General features: G+C 43.0%; 1 long non-coding RNA gene and 1 pseudogene across 2 annotated transcripts in view; one reads left to right on the plus strand and one right to left on the minus strand.

Moving 5' to 3' along the window:
• Positions 1 to 10,421: 10,421 nt before the first annotated feature.
• Positions 10,422 to 11,567, minus strand: LOC790266 (heterogeneous nuclear ribonucleoprotein A1-like; annotated as a pseudogene).
• A 7,680-nt stretch (positions 11,568 to 19,247) lies between these two features.
• The window catches only part of LOC112443778 (uncharacterized), a 40,343-nt gene continuing 31,894 nt past the window's right edge, over positions 19,248 to 27,696 (plus strand). For both annotated transcript variants that reach the window (XR_239525.5, XR_003032180.2), the window contains exon 1: positions 19,248 to 27,461. This is a non-coding gene — a long non-coding RNA (uncharacterized lncRNA). The remainder of the gene's footprint in view (positions 27,462 to 27,696) is intronic.

Here is a 27,696-nt window from a genome sequence, read left to right on the forward strand (position 1 = left end):
TACAAACTCCTTTGGATGTCCTCTAGCCTCCCTGAATAGGTTCTTCCGGCCATATGTGATTGTTCACAGCCTCCCAACCATGAAAGGCATGAGATGTTCTAAACTGTCTTAATACAGATTCCTTTGAGCAGTTAAAAGATTGATTAGAAATTGTATTAGTGAAGGGTTTTTCACTTGTTGGGCCAATGTTTGCTGCTAAGTTTCCATAGCCCTTACCTACTGTGTCCCTGGCAGTGTATTGATTAATATAATTGGTGTATAGGAATGTAAGTAGTAGCTTTAATGTTTGTAACCTTGGATCCTTGAGTTAATTCTTTTCTTGTTATAGCCCACCACACCTTTGCCCTATAGGAATGTAACTTTATCTAATGCTTTTGGAGGGTGGCGCCTGACTTTAGAATAATCACCTTTAGAGAAAAATAAGTTTTCTGAAGAAAGGATCTTAAAATGTTAACAGGCCTCTTGGCCAGAAGATGATGTAATTCACCTAAACTTTTGCATATGATAAGTTTGCAGGAAGAAAGCCTGGCTTACTGTTGACTCTACCCCCTTCCCCCATTATCCTCTATGCACAACTTAAGGTATAAAAACTACTTTGGAAAATAAAGTGCGGGCCTTGTTCACCGAAACTTGGTGTCCCCATGTCGTTCTTTCTCTCACCTTCTGGCTGAATTCCCATCTGGAACGTGGAGGCTTGTCAAGCCTACTAACTATGCCTGGGCTTCTAAGATCTGACTGGGGAGGCCTTAGTGTCTCCTCTCCTTCGGGAGAACGGGAGGACGCCTGCGGCCTACGTAGGTGACGTGAATTCCTTATCTTGGAATTTTATTAGCTTTCCACGTAAACCAAGTTATTCAGCCTCTTTTCTCCACTGAATTTTCTCACTGAGCTATCCTTATTTGATCACTCTTTATATCTTTAATTCTACCGTATCCTGATCGCCAAAGCCGTCTCCCCTTCAAAACCCCTGACTCCACCGGGGCTGGACCCCGGTATCTATAGTTTTCTAATATGTTAGCAAAGGTCCAGAATCTATGTCATCTTGATGTAACTCTTCATGAATTTTTTATTTTTAGGTTTTAGAATTCCACAGTTCAGCTTTCAAGGTTTTGGCAAAGTCTTGTTTGTCTCCTTACTAGAATTTACCACACTTACGATTCTTATTATTTTGTGTTTGTTTTTGTCTATTTCCCACAGCAGAATAAAAGTCCCATGAGGATTAAAAACTATTAATTTTTGTTGTTCATTGTCTCCCAGTGCCTAGAATAGTGCCAGGCTTGTTGTGGGTACTCAGAAAACTCAGTGACTGAATGGTGGTTGAATCTAATAGTAACCAAAGCTAGTAGTCATCTTTGCTATGGTGAAGTCTACATTTTTTCCTTATGCAATTAATAGTTTAACAATAATATTTTATACTTACATTTTTTCATTGTATACAGGGTTACTCCAGATGTTTAGGGGGCAGGGAACTCAATAATTTATAGCTTTTACCATCTGACTTTAAAAAAAAAAGTGTGACTGACCAGAATTTTATACTTTTATTTTAGTTAAATCGTATTGTTAAAGTTATTGTTAAATTATTTGCTATTCATATAGCACCTAAAATTATGTCAAATAATTGTTAAAGATGTTCATGGAACAGGATTTGAAGTTAAGTAGGCTGTTTTGATGCTTTTGAACTGTGGAGTTGGAGAAGACTCTTGAGAGTCCCTTGGACTGAAAAGAGATCCAACCAGTCCATTCTGAAGGAGATTAGCCCTGGGATTTCTTTGGAAGGAATGATGCTAAAGCTGAAACTCCAGTACTTTGGCCACCTCATGTGAAGAGTTGACTCATTGGAAAAGACTCTGATGCTGGGAGGGATTGGGGGCAGGAGGAGAAGGGGACGACAGAGGATGAGATGGCTGGATGACATCACCGACTCAATGGATGGGAGTCTGAGTGAACTCCAGGAGTTGGTGGTGGACAGGGAGGCCTGGCATGCTGCAATTCATGGGGTCACAAAGAGTCGGACACGACTGAGTGACTGAACTGAACTGAGACTGTTTTATTTAGCTTTTCAAAGTTTTACATTTCTGTGCTGATAATGAAGGTGAATTGTTTCAGTACATGAAGCCTTGTGCTGAATTAATGACATTAGTCTTGGTAATCTTCCTGTAAACTCTTGTGATTTCTTTATATTTCAGTAGTATACATGGTTCGATAAAGGAATGTTGACATAAAAACAAAAACCAGCAATAATGAGAAAATGGCCTGCGCCCTTATCAATGGGGGTTCAAAGGGAGGATTCCTGGAGTATCTCCGCCAATGACAGCTTCCAGTTTGCTGTGTCTCACAGAAACCTTCCTTCCTGTTCACTTGGCACCTCAAACATGTCACCCAGGGCTTCAGTTTCACAGAGAAATTCTGGCTGCGGGCCAGGCCCTCTCTGTCACTACCTCCCTCCCAAAAAGAATGCCAAGCAGTGGCTCTGGCTTTCTGGCCACTGAACAAACCCAAATCAAAGCTTCCCATTTGGGATGGTTGGTGAGGAGAGAGATCCCCACCAGCAGAAGGGCCTGGGACTGACAACAAGCAGAAGGGAGGAGAGGGGTTTCAAGAAGGCCCTATTCCTCAGGAGCTGGCCACCTACCCGCAAATGCCTGTCTATTTCTCCTTCTATTCAGCATCCCTACTTCCTCTGCAAATGGGCTTCATTACACCCATATTCCTGCCAGGTCTGAACTGGCTGAAACAATGCAATTTAGTCCCTGGGAGCTGGGACCTCTTTTACAGATAGGAGGTTATGCAAATTACTAGGCAAAGAGAGTTTTGCAACATGCCATGAATAATTGCAGTAGCTTGAAGGGCATTGAGAGTAGCAACTATCTTCCGTCCCAATGTGTCCCTCTCTTTAGTGGGCTGAGTGATGACCCCCAAAAGGCTGTGTCCAAGTCTAAACCCCTGGAGTCTATGCAATGTGACATTATTGGAAAAAGTCTTGGGGTGTAGTTAAGGACCTCAAGATGAGATTATCCTGGATTGAGAGTGGGCCCTAAACCCAATGACAGATCTCCTTATAAGAGAAAAGCAAAAGGCTGTTTGAGACACATAGAGGGAAGACAGCCATGTAAAAATGGACGTTGAGATTGGCGTGAAGCATCTATAAACCAAGGGATGCCAAAGATTGCCATTGGAATCTAGGAGAAAGGCATGGAATGGGATCTCCCTCAGAACCTCCAAAGGGAACCAGCCCTGTTGATAACTTGATTTTGGACCTCTGATCTCCTGTGCAAGAATAAATTTCTGTTATTTTAAGCCCCTAGATTTGTAGCAATTTGTTATGGTAGCTATAGGGAACTAATACAGACTTTCACACACAGTCATTCAGCAATCTAGGTCTCCAGGTCTGGGCACCCCTACCCAGCTAACTCAAGTCCAGGTTCACGACTCAGCTGTCTGTCTTCTCTGAGTCACAAACCCACTGAGATTCCCCCTCCTCCTCGAGGAAGCCCTCAGGAGCACTGACTTTATTAGCCTGACTGTCCAGTAGAAGGAGTGCATGCCAGGCAGATGATAGTACCATCATGTTACTTTCAAAGTGTTCCCATCATGGACTCTAAAAAATGAGCAAATAAAATGAAATAAAAGAGAAAATAGTTCATCTTGAAATAAAAAATGCAAAACCAACATCGAAAACAGTGAAGCTAAGGTTGATCCCCAAAGCATTACTCTCTCTCTGCAGAGAGTCGGACACGACTGAGCGACTGAACTGAACTGAACTGAACTGAAAGCATTACTCACAGGCTTTTCTGTCCTTAGTGACTTTTGTTCTTAGCGCTGACTTTCTATAGAAGTCTGGGGTAGGAGCAGGTTTCCACCTGCAGAGGTTGCCCACAAGGTGAAACTTGAGAGCCAGCCTCTTCCTGACGGTTCTGAAATTCCCCTGGGAAAGTTATCAGATGGTGGGATTTCAGGTACCAGGGTCCAACCAAGAAGGAGCTATGTTTCAAGGAATAGGCCGACCTTAGTATTAGCAGGTGACTGCACTCTCCGTTGATAAGGAAGGTCACTCCACTCACCAGGAAGCTATCCAGAACAGAATTTGAAGGTCTTATCAAAACAAAAGCCATACTGACAGGCAAGCCTGTTGGGCCAACTGCTGGGAGCAGAGCCGTTGCACTGTGTAATAATACTTATCTGTGTATGACCTAAAATACCAGGACCCCATAACACCCCCACATGTGGGAGAGAGTCACTGTTTTAAATATATTCTTCTGGGATTTTTTTTTCAATTTTTCTAGAGTTAATTTTTTTAGAAGTTTTAGGTTTACAGAGAAGTTGGGAAGATAGTACAGAGTTCCCATATACCTCACACTCAGTTTCCTCTATTAACATATCACATTAATATGACACAATACTAATTTGTTACAATTAATGAACCAATTTTTATTATTTTGTTGTTTAGTTGCTAAGTTGTGTCCAACTTTTTTGCAACCTCATGGACTGTAGCCCACCAGGCTCCTCTGTCCGTGAGATTTTCTAGGCACAAATACTGTAGAGGTTGCCATTTTCTTCTCCAGAATGGGGCACTTTTAATAGCAAAAAGTATATGCTGTTTTCTATGATTCATTGTTGTTGTTTTTATTGTCACAGACGGGAACGTTCATCATATACTGTTCCACAAGTTGTTTTTTTTTTTTTAAGATGTTCTTTTGGTGGTTCCACAATAAACACAAAGACAAATAAACTATCTTAAAGGAGTTTTTGGCCAAAGAGAAAAGAAGACTCCTTTCTGCCTTCTAAACCACAGATGATTTTTTTTTTTAAACTTAGTGTGTGAAAATGTTCAGAACTCCAAGAAGCAGTCAGTACTCAGAGAGGTGTTCAGCAGTGTCCCTGTATTTCCTGTTCAAGGTGACATGAAGAAAATTACATTTTACCCACACTGGCTCCTCAGCCTTCTGTGGATGACTTTTCTCCTTGAAACTTTAAAAAGTTGGAACTCCCAGCTCAACTTAGGCAGGCAGAGGAGAGGGGAGGAGACCAGGAGGTGGGCTTACATCAGCTTGTCCACAGCTGGGTCCCTCCCTCCCTTCCAAAGGTAACACTCCCTCCGCTTTTAACCCAAGATGGTTGACAATAAGGAGATCCAAGTTGAATATTTCCTTTCTCACTTGAGATTCTGAGAGGTAAGTAAAATTCTCATGGCTTAGTGGAAGACATAAAGACTAGTGGATATCCCATGCTTTCAGTTTAATTCCTTGGAAGACATAAAGACTAGTGAATATCCCATGCTTTCAGTTTAATTCCTTGATACAGTTTTTATAAACTATCTTATATAACAAAATCAACCCAAGCCTTGCTGTGCCATGTTTTCTGAATCAGGGTTTCACCAGTTCCAAATATTCATAGACCAGGATAGCGTCTCCATTTGACAAAAGACCAAGACCCTCAGCCCTGTGCCTGCAGAAGTGTCCACATATCCATTCACGTCACTACTTATGAATCTACTTTTCTTTACATTCAGTTCAGTTCAGTCGCTCAGTCGTGTCTGACTCTTTGTGACCCCATGAATCGCAGCACGCCAGGCCTCCCTGTCTATCACCAACTCCCAGAGTTCACTCCATGGAGTCCGTGATGCCATCCAGCCATCTCATCCTCTGTCGTCCCCTTCTCCTCCTGCCCCTGATCCCTCCCAGCATCAGAGTCTTTTCCAATGAGTCAACTCTTTGCATGAGGTGGCCAAAGTATTGGAGTTTCAGCTTTAGCATCAGTCCTTCCAAAGAACACCCAGGGCTGATCTCCTTTAGAATGGACTGGTTGGATCTCCTTGCAGTCCAAGGGACTCTCAAGAGTCTTCTCCAACATCACAGTTCAAAAGCATCAATTCTTCAATGCTCAGCTTTCTTCACAGTCCAACTGTCACATCCATACATGACTACTAGAAAAACCAAAGCCTTGACTAGACGGACCTTTGTTGGCAAAGCAATGTCTCTGCTTTTTAACATGCTATCCAGGTTGATCACAACCTTCCTTCCAAGGAGCAAGCATCTCTTAATTTCATGGCTGCAATCACCATCTGCAGTGATTTTGGAGCCCCAAAAAATAAAGTTTGACACTGTTTCCACTGTTTCCCCATCTACTTGCCATGAAGTGATGGGACCGGATGCCATGATCTTTGTTTTCTGAATGTTGAGCTTTAAGCCAACTTTTTCACTCTCCACTTTCACTTTCATCAAGAGGCTTTTGAGTTCCTCTTCACTTTCTGCCATAAAGGGTGGTGTCATCTGCATATCTGAGGTTATTGATATTTTTCCCAGCAATCTTGATTCCAGCTTGTGCTTCATCCAGCCCAGCATCTTTACATTAGCTGTGTGGTATTTCATTGTATTTATTTATCCAAACCCCATTGCTGGTCATTTGGATTTTTCCTAAGCTTTTGTGACAATAACACAGTGCTTCAGAGAATATCTCCTTGAATATATGTTTGTACTATGTGAGAATATTTCTGAAAGGTATATCCTTAGAAATAGAATGGCTGGGTTACAAGGAAGACATGTTTAAAACTTTGGTAGACTACCAAATTCTCTTCCAAAACTTTGCACTTCTTCACATCTCCAGCTGTGGTTTGTGAATGGCTGCTTCTTCCCACTCCTGACACCTCTGAGCCTGTTCATTGCTGTCGATCCATAAGCCACTGTCATTTGAACTATTCAATTATTAATGAAATTAAGCATCTTCTCAAATACGTCTAGGCTTTTGAGTTTATTCATGAGCAGCTGGTTCTTTAATTGAAAAAAATATTCAATTTATCAAGTTGTATTGTTTCCTCCAGGAAGTGCTCATTATGCTCAAGAGAATACAAGGAAGCTCTTGCTTCCCATATATTATGCACAGGAGTGTCTCACTTCCTGTAGAGAAAGCAGTTATTCACTTCAGTGTCAGCCATGCAAAGCACTCAGAGTCAGATATGAGCACTTCTCAAAGGAAACCACTTCTCCAGATTCCAAGGACCCGCTTCAGGGGTCAATCTCTAGATTCCACAGACGGGAAAAAGTCATTTCACAAAACAAATACAAATTTTACAGACACACACAAAAAGGATCATCCGTTATTTAGCTCAAGTAAGTACTGAACCTTGTTAAATATAATTTAATGTATTAAATGTTAAATTTATTTAAATTTTAGTAAATGTGAAGGTCTTTTAAAAAATATTTATTTAGCTGCGTCAGGTCCTAATCGCGGCATTCATTGCGGCCTGTGGACTCTTCAGTTGCAGCCTGTGGGCTTCTCTCTAGTTTGTGGCTCATGAGTTTTGTCGTTGTGGTTCCTGGGCTTAGTTACCCCGTGACATTTGGGATCTTAGTTCCCCAACCAGGGATCAAACCCATGTGCCCTGTGGCAGATTTTTAACCACTGGACCACCAGGGAAGTCCCTAAATGTTAAGATCTTGATTGTCCTAATGGATTGACCCCATTCACATGTATCCCAACCTCCTCCAAGGTCTCTTCCTCTACCTCATAGGCTGGAAAACTGAAGAGTACATTTCCCAGACTTACAGCTAAGAGTTTCCGGTTTGAGTTCAGATCTGACAGTTCACATGCCCTGGCCCATGATTTGGAAGTAGCAAGTTAGATAAGGGCAAATTTCTGTGGATGAAGATGCTGCTGGAACAAAGCAGGGTTAAAGAGAACCTGTGTTCTTTGTAGCAGCAAGATTCCAGCATGTTGCTGTCTGGTGGTGGTGTTCTGGAACATTCCTGGAGGTCCCACCTGGAACCTACTCCTCCAGCCCTTTCAATGACTTTGTAAACCCCTGCTTCCTTTTCTGCTAAAATTAGCTGATGGACTTTCTGTTTTCCTCCAACTAAAGCCAGACTGATAAAACTCACAAATATTATACTTGACAGGCCCATGTGAGATACAAGAAAGAAAAGGGTAGGCAAAGGGCAGTGCAGCCATGAATCATGCTTATTATGACTTTCCTAAGAGCACTTTAATCAGATAGCTCATCCCTGAAAGAAATTTGAAAATGACAGAAAAGTTGCAAAGAAATACCATCTGATTCCATAAGAATTAAATATTCATGAGAAGAAGACATTCAGGTCCTCATCACCCTGAAAAGAAGTCCCATAGCCATTAATCGTCGCTCCCCATTCCCTTTTCCCTCCAGCCCCTGGCAGCCACCAATCTGCCCTCTATTTCTATGGATCTGCCAGTTCGGGACATTTCATATAAAAGGAATCATACAATAGGTAACCTTTGTATTTGACTTCTCTTACTTGGCATAATGTTTTCCACCTTCATCCATGTTATAGCGTGTATCAGAACTTTCTTCCTTTTTATGGCCAAATAACATTCCATTGTATGGATATGCCATGTTTGTTTATCCATTCTTCCATTATTTGTTTCCTTTGGTTGGGTTTTTTTTTTTTTTTTTTTTTGCTTTACAAATAATGCTGCTGTGAATCAATTCAGTTCAGTTCAGTTCAGTTCAGTCGCTCAGTCATGTCCGACTCTTAGCGACCCCATGAATCGCAGCACGCCAGGCCTCCCTGTCCATCACCAACTCCCAGAGTTCACTCAAACTCACATCCATCAAGTCGGTGATGCCATCCAACCATCTCATCCTCTGTCGTCCCCTCTTCCTCCTGCCCCCAATCCCTCCCAGCATCAGAGTCTTTTCCAATGAGTCAACTCTTCGCATGAGGTGGCCAAAGTACTGGAGTTTCAGCTTTAGCATCATTCCTTCCAAAGAACACCCAGGGCTGATCTCCTTCAGAATGGACTGGTTGGATCTCCTTGCAGTCCAAAGGACTCTCAAGAGTCTTCTCCAACACCACAGCTCAAAAGCATCAATTCTTCAGCGCTCAGCTTTCTTCACAGTCCAACTCTCACATCCATACATGACCACAGGAAAAACCATAGCCTTGACTAGACGGACCTTTGTTGGCAAAGTAATGTCTCTGCTTTTCAATATGCTATCTAGGTTGGTCATAACTTTCTTTCCAAGGAGTAAGCGTCTTTTAATTTCATGGCTGCAATCACCATCTGCAGTGATTTTGGAGCCAAAAAAATAGTCTGACACTGTTTCCACTGTTTCCCCATCTATTTCCCATGACGTGATGGGACCAGATCCCATGATCTTCGTTTTCTGAATGTTGAGGTTTAACCCAACTTTTTCACTCTCCTCTTTCACTTTCATCAAGAGGCTTTTGAGTTCCTCTTCACTTTCTGCCATAAGGGTGGTGTCATCTGCATATCTGAGGTTATTGATATTTCTCCCAGCAATCTTGATTCCAGCTTGTGCTTCTTCCAGCCCAGCATTTCTCATGTGAATATTTGTGTATAAATATACATATTCATAAATTTTCAGTTCTCTTGGTTATGTGCTCAGGAATAATATTGCTGGAGCATATCATAAATCTGCTTTAGCTTAGGAAAATGCCAAACCATTTTTCATAGCAGCTACATATCAGCAATATATGAGGATTTCAGTTTCTCTGATCCTCTCTGACACTTGTTACTGTTCATCTTTTTTATTACAGCCATCTTAGTACATATAAAGTAGTATCTCATTGTGGTTTGATCACATTCCCCTAATGATTAGTGATTTTGAAAATCTTTTCATGTGCTATTATTGATATTTGTATATCTTCTTTGGAGAAGCATCTATTCAAGTCTTTTGCCCAATTTTTAATTGGGTTATTTGTCTTTTTTTTTTTTATTGGGTTGTAAGAATCCTTCCTGTATCCTGGATATAAGTCCCTTGTTAGGTATACAGTTTGGAGATATTTTCTTCAATTTTTGTGTTATCTTTTTAGTTTTTTTTTTTTCAAGAGGGTATTAAATCTTTTATTGATTACACATGATAATGGATGATACACAAGCATCATTCCCATCTATAACTTTATCTGGTACCATAATTCAATTTAGATATATTGCATAGGATGTACCAACAATCATTAATAACCAAAAAAATTAAAAAACTCCATGACTTTGCATGGGTGACCCTTTTAATGGTGAACTCCAGGTCACAACACAGTAACTGTCAGTTCAACTACACCAAGGTTCTGAAGACAACAGCTTCTCCACCAAGCAGGTTGTAAATAAATTTCAAATGGAACCTGGCATCACCCTGAAGGAATTCTAACTTCACACTGTTGGGGTAGTTTACCAAAATGGCTTCAGGAAGACTAACTTTACACAGCACATTAAAAAAATAAAAAGACATTTATTCAGCGTCATGATCAGACTATTACATTTAGCAATCAAAGCATGGGTACAAAAAAAAAAATCTACATTAAAACCCTTTGTTGGAATGCTTTACACTTTCCACAGAACAGAAACTAAAATAACCTGTTATACAATTAGTCACAAGTACAGTCCTTGAGTTTTTTGCCCATACACATGAGTATTGTCTAAAACCTGTCTTCTTTGTAGCAGCTAGGCCCTGCCACCTCTGTGCTTGGCTGAGTTCACAAATCTGTTGTAACCTGTAGCTTCCCTGTCACTTCTCTGGCTCTCCTCTCCTGCTAAGCTTTGTTTCCTGGCAGTAAGTAAAACCTTCTCCCACTGCCATAACTACTGATGCTGCTGGAGCCACCATAGCCACCTTGGTTTCGTGGTTTGGCAAAGTATTGGCCTCCACCACCACAGGGGCCAGAACTTCTGCTTCCAAAGTTTCCTCCTTTCATGGGTCCAAAATTTGAAGATTGACTGTTGTAATTGCCAAAATCATTGTAGCTTCTTCCACCTCCAAAATTGCTTCCGTCATTACCAAATCCATTATATCCATCCCCACTGCCACCATATCCACCACCACCATGGCTGACACCAAAGCCACCTCGACCACTGAAGTTTCCTCCACGACCAAAGTTGTCATTCCCACCAAAAACCCTCCACCACCGCCACCAAAGTCTCCAGAACCACTTCGACCTCTCTGGCTGGATGAAGCACTAGCCATCTCTTGCTTAGACAGGGCTTTTCTCACTTCACAGTTGTGGCCATTCACAGTGTGGTATTTCTGAATGACAATCTTGTCTACGGAGTCATGGTCATCAAAGGTTACAAAAGCAAAGCCTCTCTTTTTGCCACTGCCTCGGTCAGTCATGATTTCAATTACTTTAATTTTCCCATACTGTTCAAAATAATCTCTCAGGTGATGTTCTTCAGTGTCTTCTTTAATGCCACCAACAAAAATCTTTTTCACAGTTAAGTGGGCACCAGGTCTTTGAGAATCTTCTCTTGAGACGGCCCTCTTTGGTTCCGCAACTCTTCCGTCCACCTTGTGTGGCCTTGCATTCATGGCCGCATCCACCTCCTCCACCGTGGCGTATGTGACAAACCCGAAGCCTCTGGAGCGCTTGGTGTTTGGATCCCTCATTACCACACAGTCTGTGAGCGTTCCCCATTGCTCAAAATGGCTCCTCAGACTCTCATCGGTTGTTTCAAAGCTCAATCCTCCGATGAAGAGCTTCCGCAGCTGTCCGGGCTCTTTGGGAGACTCTGATTTAGACATGACGGCAGTGGAGGCGGGGAAGACTTCAACGATGCTTTCTCGGCGGCGTCCACGGGCAGAAAGGAGTAACCCCACGAACGTATCTGCCTCTTTTTAGTTTCTTGATAGCATTCTTCGAAGCACAAAAGTTTTAAATTTTGATGAAGTTTAATTTATCTAATTTTTTCTGTTGCTTATGCTTTTAGTGTCATATTTAAGAAACTATTGCTTAATCCATGGTTATGAAAATTTGCTCCTAATTTTCTTCTAAGACTTTTATGGTTTTAGCTCTTAAATTTATGTCTTTGATACATTTTCAGTTAACTTTTATATACGATGTGAGGAAAAGGTACAACTTCATTCTTTTACATGTGGATATCCAGTTCTCTCAGTATCATTTGTTGAAGAGATGATTCTTTCCCTGTTGAATACTCTTGACACCCTTACTGAAAATGTGTGGGTTTCTTTCAGGACCCTTTATTCTTTTTTTTTTTTTTTTTCCAGGACTCTCAATTCTATTTGATTGGTCTACATGTCTATCCATATGCTAGGACCACACTGTTTTGATGACTGTAGCTTTGTGGTAAGTTTTGAAATCAGGAAATGTGGATCCTCCAACTTTGTTTTTTTTTTTTTTTTCCAAGAGAAAAGAGGAGGACTCTGTACACCGCAGGATCAATGATTTTACTGGGAATATTCTTGCCACCCAGTTAAATCTTTTGAACTCCAGTGCAATAATTCCCTCTGATTCATCCCAGACAAAGAACATCCCTTCTCTGCTTGAAAACCTCTAATGATGAGGAACTTACCTCCTAGGAAAGAGAAAAGTAGCAGGCTTGGGTGTGAACTTGAAAGGTTCCAAGTAATCATTTGACTATACCTCAAAATACAGTCATATTCTTCTTCTTTACCTAAGACAGAACCAGCTCAAACCATTTTAAATGAGAGACTTATTAGAAAGCTATTAAGTTTGTAAAAGAATTGAAGGGAGATCCACAGGGGTTAGGACAGCTCAGAAATCCTGCCAATTGGATGTGAGAGACCAGTCTGTGCTGGCACCCACATCACCTTTCCTGCTTCCCTGGCATCCCCTCATGGCAGAGGATATGGCCACCACCAGCTTGGGGATAACTTCCTTGCCACTGCAATTAGAAAAATCCTAGGGAAGGTCTCTGATTGGCCTGTCCTGGGTCATGTGCAATCTCTGGAACAGTCACTGCGGTCAGGGAACTTCTCTCAGTGAACCTGCCTAGGTTACAGAGCTCTCCCATTGCCAGGATCAAGAGACTATGAAGGAATAGAAGAGGAGCTGCTCCCAGAGGCAAAATCAATTATTAGCAGGAATATGGCAAGAGGTGTGCTGAACTAATACCTACATTACCTCACTGCCGGTCTCTTTTAGGGGTTATGCATTAAAGATTCATGCTTAAGTTTAGATGCGTTATTGAGGGAAATTTGAGGGACTCCACCACTTCCATGGGGCTTCCCAGGTGCTGCAGTGGTAAAGAATCTGCCTGCCAGTGCGGGAGACAGAGAAGACACGAGTTCATTGCCTGGGTCGGGAAAGTCCCCTGGAGTAGGAAATGGCAGCCCACTCCAGTATTCTTGCCTGGAAAATTCTATGGACAGAGGAGCCTTGTGGGCCGCAGTCCAGGAGATCACAAAGAGTTGGACATGACTGAGCAGCTGAGTGCATACATCACCTCCATTGAAACGTTATCACAGGTTAATTTATCAAGGTACTGAACCATAACACAGAGAAGTCTTAAAGGACAGAACAGGTACTAGTCTGCTAGGGCTGCCGTAACAGAGTATCACAGACTGGGTAGCTTAAACAGATATTTACTTTATCACAGTTCTGGAGGCTGGAAGTCCAAGATGCAGGTGTGGGCAGGGCTGGTTTGTTCTGAGGCTTCCCTCCTTGATTCCTGACGGCTGGCTTCTCACTGTTCCCTACCATGGTTTTTACTCCGTGTGTGTACGTATCCCTGGTGTCTCTCTGACTGTCCTAATCTCCACTGTTTATAAGACACCAGTCGGATTGAATTAGGGCCCACTGTAATTAGGGCCTTTAACCTAATTGCCTCTTTAAAGACACTCTCTCCAAACATAGTCATATTCTGAAGTACTGAAGGTTAAGGCTTCAATACAGGAATTTGGGGGAATTCAATCTATAAGAGGAAGTTAGAAGGTATATGGCAGGCTATGGATCATTCAGGGTTGTGTGCATGTGTGTATATGTATCTTCTGCTGCCCCCTTCTCCTTTGGCCTTCAATTTTTCCTGGCACCAAAGTCTTTTCCAATTAGTCAGCTCCTCCAATACTGCCAAAGTATTGGAACTTCAGCATCAGTCCTTCCAATAAATATTCAGAGTTGATTTCCTTTAGGATTGACTGGTTTGATCTCCTTGCAGTCCAAGGGACTCTCAAGAGTCTTCTCCAGCACCACAATTTGAAAGCATCAGTTCTTTGGTGCTCAGCCTTCTTGATGGTCCAACTCTCACATCTGTACATGACTACTGGAAAAACCATAGCTGTTGACTATATGGACCTTTGTCAGCAAAGTGATATCTCTGCTTTTTAATATGTTCTCTAGGTTTGTCATAGCTTTTCTTCCAAGGAGCAAGTGTCTTTCAATTTCATGGCTGCAGTCACTGTCCACAGTGATTTTGGAGCCCAAGAAAATAAAATCTGTCACTGCTTCCATTTTTCCCACTTCTGTCTGCTGTTGGACAGATGCCATGATCTTAGTTTTTTGAACGTTGAATTTCAAGTCAGCTTTTTCATTCTCCTCTTTCACGCTCATCAAGAGGTTCTTTAGTTCCTCTTCACTTTCTGTCATTAGAGTGGTATATCATCTTCATATCTGAGGTTGTTGATATTTCTCCCAACAATCTTGATTCCAGCTTGTGATTCACCCAGCCCATTTCGCATGATGTACTCTGCATATAAGTTAAATAAGCAGGGTGACAGTATACAGCCTTGTCATACTCCTTTCCCAATTTTGAACCAGTCAGTTGTTCCATGTCCAGCTCTAACTGCTGCTTCTTGACACACATACAGGTTTCTCAGGAGACAGGTAAGGTGGTCTAATACTCCCAGAGGTAGCAGAGGATGAGATAGTTAGATAGCGTCACTGACTCAGTGGACATGAATTTAAGCAAACCACAAGAGATAGTGTAGAACAGAGGAGCCTGGTGTGCTGCAGTCCATGGAGTCACAAAGAGTCAGACATGATTTAGTGACTGAATAACCTGTCTGTGTATACATAAAATTATGTATATAGTTATATAAACCTCATGGTAAAATCTATAATAGATTTATAGAACCAAAAATAGATTTATAAAAACAATTTATTATAAATGAATATATCATAGATTTATAAAAACCAAAAATCTGTAATAGATACAAACACAAAAAGAGAAAGGAATCCAAACATAACAGTAAAGGTAGTCATCAGATCACAAGGGAAGAGAACAAAAGAAGAGAGGAACAAAAAAGAACTACAAAAACAACCCAATACAGTTTTTAAAATGACAATAAATATGTTCCTAGCAATAGTTACTTTATGTAAATGGACTACATGTTCCAATCAAAAGACATAGAGTGGGTGAATGGAAACAAAAAAAAGACTCATAAATATGTTGCCTGTAATAGACTCACTTCAGATCTAAAAGACACACAGACTGAAAGGGGATGGCAAAAGATATTCATTATTTACAATAACCATGATAAGGATGCAACCACAGCGCCCATCAATAGATGAATGCATGAAGAAGATGTGATACCCCCACACTCAGCCATAAAGAAGAATGACGCCTTGCCATTTGTGACAGTATGGACGGACCTAGAGGCTGTTATGCTAAAGTGAGTCAAATCAAGCAGAAAAAGACAAACACTGTATGATTTCACTTTTACATGGAACCTAAACAACAAAACAAATGCAAACATAACTAAGCAGAAACTAAGAGTCATAGATAACCGAGTACAAGCAGGTGGTTGCCGGGGGGAGGGAGATAGGAGGAGGAGAGAAATAGGTGAGGGAGACTTAAGAGGTACAGACTTCCAGTTACAAAATAAATGAGTCATGGAATATAGTCAGTCGTTACACAATATCTTTGTATGGCGACAGAAGGTAAATAGGCTTATCTTGATGCTCATTTCAAAAGGTACAGAAATTCCAAATCGCTATGTTGTGCTAACAGAGAGTTGTAGGTCAACTGTGCTTCAGAAACAGACAAACAAAGCCGCAGACAAAGAGATCAGATTTTTGGTTACCAGAGGCACAGTGTGTTTGGGGTGGGGGAAGAATCGGAAGAAGGTAGTAAAAACGTGCTAACTTGCAGTTAAAAGATAAATAAGTACTAGGGATGTTAATGTACAACACGGTAACTATAATGAACACTGCTGTGTGTTATATGTAAAACTGTTGAGAGTAAATGCTGAGTCTCATCACAAGGGCAAAAAGTTTTTTTCTATTTCTTTAATTTTGTATCTGTATGAGATGACAGATGTTCACTAAACTTAATTGTGATAATCATTTCAGTCAGACCATTGTCCTGTATACCTTCGACTTATATAGTGTTGTATGTCCGTTACATCTCAATAAAACTAAAGGTAGTCAAAAACAGAACCAAATGTTTACCATGCTAAGCCACTGAGATTTCAGTTCATGTTCTACAGGTGTAACTGATACAGTAGCTAAAACAGTGGGAGCAGAATCGTCAGGACTGGCTTCCCTTGAAGGGGAGCTGGGTTTTCATCTGGACATGTCTTCCTCACTATGGAGTCCAATGAAATAATTTGTATTATCAGAAAAGCACTTTGTTTTGCTCAAAATCAGATGTGGTTGAACCACCAAGCTTCTGTTTCTGTGATTTCTTTGAGGGCCTTGCACTGTTAGTTCAGATCTGCTTTGTCAAAGTCCCTTTTCTCTTTCTGATACTGATCGAGACCTGAGTTGGTGAATTATTCACTGTTCAGCCAGGGAAACATAACTTTTGAAATATTGCAAAACACCTTAGAGTCTGTGGAGAGATCGAGTTGACACGGTGTATTCCAAAGCTTGGAGGGGGGGACGGTTCTGGAGGAAATCCAGATCCCAGACCTTCAAGCTCCCCCCACATCTTGGATTTCAGTTTCCCCATCCCTAAACTGGGCCAGATTCTGATGCTCCTGAGGGCTGGTGGGAAGAAAAGTGCCTTGTCGGGTGCTTCAGAATCTCTTGGAGATTCCCTCCCTGTGCCTGCTCGCTTCCCAGGAATCTGATTTGTACACCTTCATCCCATGCCACGGGTTCAGAACCTGAGCCTGTCACTGGCTGAAGTGAACGATCATCTGACAGAGGGGAAATCCCTTTCTGATCAGAATTGCTGGGATTTCAAGGGCTATGTTTAGAACTCTGGGGCTTTCCAACCAGATCACTGTGGATAATACACAGGACTTCCTTGAGCTGGCATGCTTAGCTGGGCCTAACCTGGAGTGTTGAGGTCTGTTCAGTAGATTTGATGATCTCTTTGGTCTTATCTTGATTCGTGGACCTGACACTCCAGGTTCCTATGCAATATTGCTCTTTACAGCATTGGACCTTGCTCTATCACCAGTCACATCCACAACTGGGTATTCTTTTTGCTTTGGCTCCATCCCTTCATTCTTTCTGGAGTTATTTCTCCACTGATCTCCAGCAGCATATTGGGCACCTACTGACCTGGGGAATTCCTCTTTCAGTATCCTAGCATTTTGCCTTTTCATACTGTTCATGGGGTTCCCAAGGCAAGAATACTGAAGTGGTTTGCCATTCCCTTCTCCAGTGGACCACATGAATCAAGGCAAATTGGAAGTGGTCAAATAAGAGATGGCAAGAGTGAACGTCGACATTCTAGGAATCAGCGAACTAAAATGGACTGGAATGGGTGAATTTAACCATTATATCTACTACTGCGGACAGAAATCCCTCAGAAGAAATAGAGTAGCCATCGTGGTCAACAAAAGAGTTCGAAATGCAGTACTTGGATGCAATCTCAAAAACGACAGAATGATCTCTATTCGTTTCCAAGGCAAACCATTCAATATCACAGTAATCCAAGTCTATGCCCCAACCAGGAACGCTGAAGAAGCTGAAGTTGAATGGTTCTATGAAGACCTACAAGACCTTTTAGAACTAACACCCAAAAAAGATGTACTTTTCATTATAGAGACTGGAATGCAAAAGTAGGAAGTCAAGAAACACCTGAAGTAACAGGCAAATTTGGCCTTGGAATACGGAATGAAGCAGGGCAAAGACTAATAGAGTTTTTCCAAGAAAATGCACTGGTCATAGCAAACACCCTCTTCCAACACAAGAGAAGACTCTACACATGGACATCACCAGATGGTCAACACCGAAATCAGCCAAAGATGGAGAAGCTCTATACAGTCAACAAAAACAAGACCAGGAGCTGACTGTGGCTCACATCATGAACTCCTTATTGCCAAATTCAGACTTAAATTGAAGAAAGTAGGGAAAACCACTAGACCATTCAGGTATGACCTAAATCAAATCCCTTATGATTATACAGTGGAAGTGAGAAATAGATTTAAGGGACTAGATCTGATAGATAGAGTGCCTGATGAACTATGGAATGAGGTTCGTGACATTGTACAGGAGACAGGAATCAAGATCATCCTCATGGAAAAGAAATGCAAAAAAGCAAAATGGCTGTCTGGGGAGGCCTTACAAATAGTTGTGAAAAGAAGAGAAGCAAAAAGCAAAGGACAAAAGGAAAGTTATAAGCATCTGAATGCAGAGTTCCAAAGAATAGCAAGAAGAGACAAGAAAGCCTTCCTCAGTGATCAATGCAAAGAAATAGAGGAAAACAACAGAATGGGAAAGACTAGAGATCTCTTCAAGAAAATTAGAGATACCAAGGGAACATTTCATGCAAAGATGGGCTCGATAAAGGGCAGAAATGGTATGGACCTAACAGAAGAAGATATTAAGAAGAGGTGGCAAGAATACACAGAAGAACTGTGTATTTTGTACGGAAGAACTGTACAAAAAAGATCTTCACGACCCAGATAATCACGATGGTGTGATCACTGACCGAGAGCCAGACACCCTGGAATGTGAAGTCAAGTGGGCCTTAGAAAGCATCACTAAGAACAAAGCTAGTGAAGGTGATGGAATTCCAGTTGAGCTATTCCAAATCCTGAAAGATGATGCTGTGAAAGTGCTGTAGTCAATATACCAGCAAATTTGGAAAACTCAGCAGTGGCCACAGGACTGGAAAAGGTCCGTTTTCATTCCAATCCCAAAGAAAGGCAATGCCAAAGAATGCTCAAACTACTGCACAATTGCACTCATCTCACATGCTAGTAAAGTAATGCTCAAAATTCTCCAAGCCAGGCTTCAGCAATACATGAACCATGAACTTCCAGTTGTTCAAGCTGGTTTTAGAAAAGGCAGAGGAACCAGAGACCAAATTGCCCACATCTGCTGGATCATCAAAAAAGCAAGAGAGTTCCAGAAAAACATCTATTTCTGCTTTATTGACTATGCCAAAGCCTTTGACTGTGTGGATCACAATAAACTCTGGAAAATTCTGAAAGAGATGGGAATACCAGACCACCTGACCTGCCTCTTGAGAAATATGTATGCAGGTCAGGAAGCAACAGTTAGAACTGGACATGGAACAACAGACTGGTTCCAAATAGGAAAAGGAGTACATCAAGGCTGTATATTGTCACCCTGCTTATTTAACTTCTATGCAGAGTACATCATGAGAAATGCTGGGCTGGAAGAAGCACAAGCTGGAATCAAGATTGCAGGGAGAAATATCAATAACTTCAGATATGCAGATGACACCACCCTTATGGCAGAAAGTGAAGAGGAACTAAAAAGCCTCTTGATGAAGGTGAAAGAGGAGAGTGAAAAAGTTGGCTTAAAGCTCAACATTCAGAAAACGAAGATCATGGGATCTGGTCCCATCACTTCATGGGAAATAGATGGGGAAACAGTGGAAACAGTGTCAGACTTTATTTTTTGGGGCTCCAAAATCACTGCAGATGCTGACTGCAGCCATGAAATTAGAAGACACTTACTCCTTGGAAGAAAAGTTATAACCAACCTAGATAGCATATTGAAAAGCAGAGACATTACTTTGCCAACAAAGGTCCGTCTAGTCAAGGCTATGGTTTTTCCTCTGGTCATGTATGAATGTGAGAGTTGGACTGTGAAGAAAGCTGAGCGCCGAAGAATTGATGCTTTTGAACTGTGGTGTTGGAGAAGACTCTTGAGAGTCCCTTGGACTGCAAGGAGATCCAACCAGTCCATTCTGAAGGAGATCAGCCCTGGGATTTCTTTGGAAGGAATGATGCTAACGCTGAAACTCCAGTACTTTGGCCACCTCATGCGAAGAGTTGACTCATTGGAAAAGACTCTGATGCTGGGAGGGATTGGGGGCAGGAGGAGAAGGGGACGACAGAGGATGAGATGGCTGGATGGCATCACTGACTCGATGGACGTGAGTCTGAGTGAACTCCGGGGGTTGGTGATGGACAAGGAGGCCTGGCGTGCTATGATTCATGGGGTTGCAAAGAGTTGTACACGACGGAGCGACTGAATTGAACTTGGTCTTATCTTACGGCTCCGCCATGGGCAGAGGAGGGAGATAGAAAAGGATAGCTCTGTGCCATGTTGATCATCTCCTGGTTTCCTGTCTGCATAATTCATATCCATTAGGATCGCATTTGGTTGCACGTAACAGAGACTAACAACACTGTCTATCTCAGACATGACTTTCATGGTTGGGAACTGCAGGTCAGATAGAAGGGGACAGGTAGTCTATGGGGGAAAGTTGATGCAGGGGGTGATGACTTGCTTCTACTTTCACAAGCGTTTCATACCTCTAGCAGCTTAGTTTTAGAAACTGACTCTCACTTGACTCTGTTTGCCTTCATGTCGCTTATCACCATCTGACATCATATGCTGTGTTTACCACTTGCCTATCTGTCTTGGCTGCCACTGTACAACTTGGTCTCTAAACCAATGCCTAGTGTAATCGTTATTGTTGTTCAGTGCTAAGTTGTGTCCAACTCTCTGCGTCCCTGTGGACTGCAGCACACCAGGCTCCTCTGTCCTCTACTACCTCCTGGAGTTTGCTCCAATTCATGTCCATTGAGTCGGTGATGCCATCCAACCATCTCATCCTCTGCCGCTCCCTTCTTCTTTTGCCTTTAATCTTTCCCAGCATCAAGGTTTTTTCTAATAAGTCAGCTCTACGTATCAAGGTGTCAAAGTATTGGAGCTTCAGCAACAGTCCTTCCAATGAAGATTCATGGTTGATTTCCTTTAGGATTGACCAGTTTGATCTCCTTGCAGCCAAGGGACTCTCAAGAGCCTTCTCCAACCCCACAATTAGAAAGCATCAGTTTTTCAGCGCTCAGCCTTCTTTATGATCCAACTCTTTCTGGTCCATCGTACACGGCTACTGGAAAAGCCAGAGCTTTGACTATATGCACTTTTGTCAGCAAAGTGATGTCTCTGCTTTTTAATAGCTGTCTAGGTTTCTCATAGCTTTCCTTCCAAGGAGCAAGTGTAAGTGACCATCTGCCATGATTTTGAAGCCCAAGAAAATAAAATTTGTTACTGCTTCCACTTTTTCCCTTCCTATTTACTATGAAGTGATGGGACCAGATGCCATGATCTTAGTTTTTTAAATGTTGAGTTGTAAGCCAGCTTTTTCACTCTCCTCTTTCACCCTTATCAAGAGATTCTTTAGCTCCTCTTCACTTTATGCCATTAGAGTGGTATCGTCTTCATATCTGAGGTTGTTAATATTTCTCCTGGCAATTTGATTCCAGCTTGTGATTTATCTAGTCTGGCATTTCACGTGATGTCCTCTGCATATACATTAAATAAGCAGGGTGACAGTATACAGCCTCATAATACTCCTTTTCCAGTTTTGAACCAGTCAGTTGTTCCATGTCCAGTTTTAACTCTTGCTTCTTGACACACATACCAGTTTCTCAGGAGACAGGTAAGGTGTGTGGTACTTCCATCTCTTTAAGAATTTTCCACAGCTTGTTGTGATCCACACAGACAAAGCCTTAAGCATAGTTAATGAAGCAGAAGTACATGTTTTTCTGGAACTCCCTTGCTTTCTCCATGATCCAGTGAATGTTGGCAATTTGATATCTGGTTCCTCTGCCTCTTTGAAACCCAGCTTGTACATCTGGAATTTCTTGGTTCAAGTACTGCTGAAGCCCAGCTTGAAGGATTTTGACTATAAACTTGCTAGCATGTGAAATGAGCACAATTGTACGGTAGTTTAAACATTCTTTGACATTGCCCTTCTTTGAGATTGGAATGAAAACTGACCTCTTTCAGTCCTGTGGCCACTGCTGAGTTTTCCAAATTTGCTGACATATTGAGTGCAGAATTTTAACATCAACAAATCTTTACAAATCTTTTAGGATTTTACAACAAATTTAGAAAATTTACTTTACAAATCTTACAAGAAATTTTAGCAAATCTTTTAGGATTTTAAATAGCTTAGCTGGAATTCTGTCACCTCCACTAGCTTTGTTCATAGAAATTCTTCCAAAAGCCCACTTGACTTCACATTGCAGGATGTCCACCTCTAGGTGAGTGACCACATCATCATGGTTATCCAGGTCATTAACTTTTTTGTATACTTCTGTGTATTCTCGCCACCTCTTCTTAATCTCTTCTGCCTCTGTTAGGTCCACACCATTTCTGTCCTTTCTCATGCCCATCCTTGCTTGAAATAGTCCCTTGATATCTCCAGTTTTCTTGAAGAAATCTTTGGTGTTTCTCATTCTGTTGTTTTCCTCTATTTCTTTGCATTGCTCAGTTAAGAGGGCCTTCTTATCTCTCCTCACTACTCTCAGGAATTCTGTATTCAGTTGGGTATATCTCTCCCTTTCTCCTTTGCCTTTCATTCTTCTTCTTTTCTCAGCTATTCTCCTCAGACAACCACTTTGCTTCCTTGCATTTCTTTTTCTTTTGGATGATTTTGGTCACTGCCCCCTGTACAATGTTTTAAACCTCCGTCCATAGTTCTTCAGGCCCTCTGTCTATCAGATCTACTCCCTTAAATCTATTTATCACTTCCATTGTATAATCATAAGGGATTTGATTTAGGTCATACCGAATGGCCTAGGGGTTTTCCCTACTTTCTTCAATTTAAGCCTGAATTCTGCCATGAAGAGCTCATGATGTAAGCCATGATCAGCTCCAGGTCTTGTTTTTGCTGACTGTATAGAGTGTTTCCGTCTTTGGCTGCAAAGAATATAATCAATCTGATTTTGGTATTGACCATCTGGTGATGTTCACTTGTAGAGTTGTCTCTTGGGTTGTTGGAAAAGGGTGTTTTCTGTGACCAGCATGTTCTCTTGACAAAACTGTTAGCCTTTGCCCTGCTTCCTTTTGTACTCCAAGGCCAAATTTGCCTGTTATTTTAGGTATCCCATGACTTCCTACTTTTGCATTCAAATCCCTACGATGAAAGGGACATCTTTTTTTTTTTTTTGGTGTTAGTTCTAGAAGATGTTGTGGGTCTTCATAGAACCAATCAGCTTCAGCTTCTTCAGCATCAGTGATTGGGGCATAGACTTGGGTTACTGTGATGTTGAATGGTTTGGCCTTGGAAATGAACCAGGATCATTCCATCATTTTTGAGCTTGCACCCAAGTACTGCATTTCAGACTCTTGTTGACTCTGAGGGCTACTCCATGTCTTCTAAGGGATTCTTGCCCACAGTGGTAGATATAATGGTTGACTGAATCAAGTTCGCCCACTCTTATCCATGGTGGCTCAGAGGTTAAAGCATCTGCCCGCAATGCGGGAGACCTGGGTTCGATCCCTGGATTGGGAAGATCCTCTGGAGAAGGAAATGGCAACCCACTCCAGTATTCTCGCCTGGAGAATCCCATGGACGGAGGAGCCTGGTGGGCTACAGTCCACGGGGTTGCATAGCATTGGACACGACTGAGCGACTTCACTTCACTTAGTTCACTGATTCCTATGATGTCGATATTCAATCTTGCCATCTCCTGCTTGATCATGTCCAATTTACCTTGATTCATGGACCTAACATTCCAGGGTCCTACGCAATATTGTTCTTTACAGCATCGGATTTTGCTTTCACCACCAGACACATCCACAACTGGGTGTCGTTCCTGCTTTGTCCCGACTGCTTCATTCTTTCTGGAGCTGTTAGTAATTGCCCTCCGCTCTTCCCCAGCAGTATACTGGACACTTTCCGACCTTGGGGGGCTCATCTACCCTGGGCGTGTCATATCTTTTTGCCTTTTCATGCTGTTCATGGGGTTCCAGCGGCAAGAATACTGGAGTGGTTTGCCACTCCCTTCTCCAGTGGACCACGTTTTGTCAGAACTCTTCACTGTGACCCATCTGTCTTGGGTGGACCTGCACTGCCTCGCTCAGAGCTTCACTGAGTTATGAAGCCCCTTCACCGGTAAAAGGCTATGATCCATGAAGGGGTAGTATATCATGGGTGCTTAGTAAACAGTTGTTAAGTAAATAAATGATTTCATTTGAAGGTCTCAACAAAATGCGGCCAGTAGAGCAGACAATGCTGTTACTTATTCTACAGATATGGAAACTTAGGCTCAGATGCTTGACTTCACTAAAGTCACCAGGGAACTGAGGGAGCTCAGTCCTTTCGATTCCTAATCAGCAGCTGAGGGTGTGGGTAGAGGGTAGGGAGGCTTGTGCCCCAGAGAGGACTCATCTGGGCCTCTGCTCAGCAAGTTGGTGACCTACTCAGATAAGGTGATAAGAAAAGGAGTTAAGTTATTCCCAAGAAAGAGCCTGGGAAGCGAGGAATTGCAAAAACCATTGCCGGGCTGGTTGGGAAAGGAGAAGTGAAATCCTTGAACAGGTAGCTTTTTGGTGCCTGCAGTTCCACCCTCCCTCCTGCTACTAACTCTGCCCCGAGAGGTAGTGAGTGCCTCATCACTGGAAGTGTTCAAGCAGAGGCTGGATGTCTCCTTACAGAGCATGCCTGAGTTGGAGAGTTACATACATCTTGGAAGGAGAAGGCAGGCCTTCTGTCTCAGAACAGACACTCTGCAGATTAGTGACCCAAACACCAACACAAGAGGCTTTGCGCCACCTGGTGGACAAGGGTTTAAACTGCAGGCCCTTCCAGGGAGAGAAGCCTGCTGCCTGAGTGTCCCTGGAATCCTAAACAGTGAAGCGAGTTTCCAACCATTTCAGAACCACAGTGAGAGCTCGGAAAGGTTAGCACTGGGCCAGGCACCGGCATGTATCAGAGAGGTCACTGTTACAGGGAGGACTCATTAACAGAACTCAGGAGTTCTGAGCACATGCCTGGATTTGAAGGGACCACCTCTTTCCCAAACTTTATTCCAGATTCCTGGGATGACAAACTGGGAAGCTACTTGGGGAAAGCGGGAGTGGGGGCGGCGGCATGGAGATGGGGTGTTGGGGAGGTGAGGAGGAGGCTTATTTGTTCATTCTGCCCATCTTTGTGTTTGGGAGTGACCCTGAATTATCTCTGCCCAGAAGTAAAATTCCCCAATTCAGTTCTGCATGAGCCTCCACGAAACCACCCATAAAACCCCATCCCCCTCATAAAAAACAAACAAAAAATCCCTCTATATTTTTGCTCCATGGGTATCAGATTCTGACAGATTTTGTCTACCAAGGTGCATATCTATTATCTTACTGTATCATTTATTATCAGTCAAAGGCCTCTGCTGTAGGTGGGAGGAGCTATGATGAGCTTCGTGCCTTGCCTTACCACAGAGAGTTCATTTAAGGTGAGCAAAAGTGAAACATCTGAGAGCGCAGTGGGTCGGTGCAGCCCCATATGAGGTGAGCCTCATCCTGCTCATCCCCTCCTAAAAACCTGAAACAGGCCCCAGCTCCGGCCCCGGGCTCTGCTCTGGGTGGTGAACCACAGAGAACGAGCCCCCATCTTGGGCCGGCTGCTCTTCTCACCATTTCTCCTTCTGGTTTCACTCATTCCTGAGGAAAGAGCACAGGTTTAATCAGCAGGTCACCCCAAGCCTGGATCTGGCTGTCAGAGGCCAGACAGGATCCTGTGATGGGGTGCAGGGGAGCCCCCAGCACAGGACCTGGGACTGCACCTCTCAGGAAAGTCTGTATTCTCAGAGCATCACTTACCGCATGAAATAGGTTATGTGCAGGTTTTGCTCCTGGGAGATTCCCCCTGCGTTCCTCATTGGTCAGACCCAGAACCAGTGAGAAAGAGACCACCCTCTCCCTAAGGCCTCTGTCCTCACCTTCTCAGGGCCTCAGTCCCAGTCCTGATCTGCTTCCCTGAGTGAGCCAGGCTGACCCCAGCACGAGCTTCAGGGACCCCTTTGCCAGGGATGGGCCTCTGCAGCCTGCCCTGCACCCCACATTGTCCCTGACCCCTCGGACCAGAAGGCCCCCCTCCCCACTGCACCTCCAGACCTCACCCTTCTCTCCCCACTTGCCACCCCCAAATGTAAGCTTTTCTTTGGAGCTGTGTTTGCTGGGATAACTTTTATTGAAATGGTGATGATGTTAAAAATCAGAAGAGACATGCCTTTCTGTTTTAGCAACACTCCCCAAGGCTTGGGCATTTTGTTGTTGTTAAGAAGTGTCCAGTGAGTCAACTTTTATTTAGATGATGATAATATTGGGGGTCATAAGAAAATTTAAGAAATTAAAGGATAATGACGACTTGGGGGCCAGAGGTTTCTCTTCTCCACTTGCCACAGACAATGCCGTAGCATTCAGGCGTCTTCTCCAGCATGGGCATGAGTTTTTACATAAATGGAGCCTTTCTCAGAGCTACTTCTGGAGAAATTTTATAACCACTTCACCATCTCTCTCTGCAAGTGGCCACTCGTGAGAGTAACAATGGCTTTGCTATACAGACCACATCTTTAACACAGAATTGAGTTTTAAGGGGGTTTTTATCTAGGCCTCAGAGATGGAATCATCCTGCCTGGAGAGCACAGAAGACTTAGTGAATTACAATATTCTGCCCTTAGCTCTGCTGCCTGATGATGCTGTTGATCACCAGCAGCTGGGCTTTCTGACCTGAACATCAACCTCAAGTTCCATTTTGGACACAGAGATGAGTGGGCGTGGGGGGAGAGGGAGATTGGAGATGACAGAGGTGGCCTCAAGCAGATGAGGAACTAAATTAGTAACTGGTTGTGTTCGTTTTTGGTTTTTTGGCCAGGCCTCACGGCTTGCCGGAGAAGGCGATGGCACCCCACTCCAGTACTCTTGCCTGGAAAATCCCATGGGCAGAGGAGCCTGGTAGGCTGCAGTCCATGGGGTCGCTAAGAGTCGGACACGACTGAGCGACTTCACTTTCACTTTTCACTTTCATGCACTGGAGAAGGAAATGGCAACCCACTCCAGTGTTCTTGCCTGGAGAATCCCAGGGACGGGAAGCCTGTTGGGCTGCCGTCTATGGGGTCGCACAGAGTCGGACACGACTGAAGCGACTTAGCAGCAGCAGCAGCATGGCTTGCAGGATCTTAGTTCCCTGACTAGGGATTGAACCCAGGCCCACAGCAGTCAAAGCACTGAGTCCCAACCACTGGACTGTCAGAGAATTCCCTAGTAACTTTTTTTTTTTCAATTGGAGGAAAATTGCTTTACAATGTGTGGTCTAGTGACTAGTTTTTAAAGGTATAATGAATTTCTTCTCTAACTCCGTTTATTATCGGCAGGTGTGTAAAGTGCTGCTTTTCCTCCCATCAGGCTGTGTGTGTCTCTCAGAGCTGATTGTAATTCCTGTAAGATGCATTCAGTTTAAGTCCACTCATTTGCCTGTCTTTCCTTCCAGGTAGCTATAGAGTCTCCTGCGTTGAACGGGGACCCCAGGAACAGTTGTTCTCCACACTACATCCACCACTAGCAGCCCAGCGAGTACCTGAAGGCCTTGGTGGCTGCGGGGGAGATTTGCCAGGACTCTGCCAGGTATGAGACTCCCCATCTCTGTGGGTTCCCATGGCCCCTGGGTGGAAGAAGGGAAATTGAGTCATGCTAAGGCTAAGGAGGGGGCAGAATGAAACCTACGTGTTATCATCTCTGCATCGAGAGGAACTGAGTTCATGCCAAGCTCACACTGAGCACCAAAAACAATCCTTGCTCAGTTTGCTTCTCCTCCTTAACTGGCAGGACCACTGGATCATGGTTTTGGTTTCCCTTTTGT

The sequence above is a fragment of the Bos taurus genome, chromosome 23, assembly GCF_002263795.3.
Source record: "Bos taurus isolate L1 Dominette 01449 registration number 42190680 breed Hereford chromosome 23, ARS-UCD2.0, whole genome shotgun sequence".
NCBI lineage: Eukaryota > Metazoa > Chordata > Mammalia > Artiodactyla > Bovidae > Bos > Bos taurus.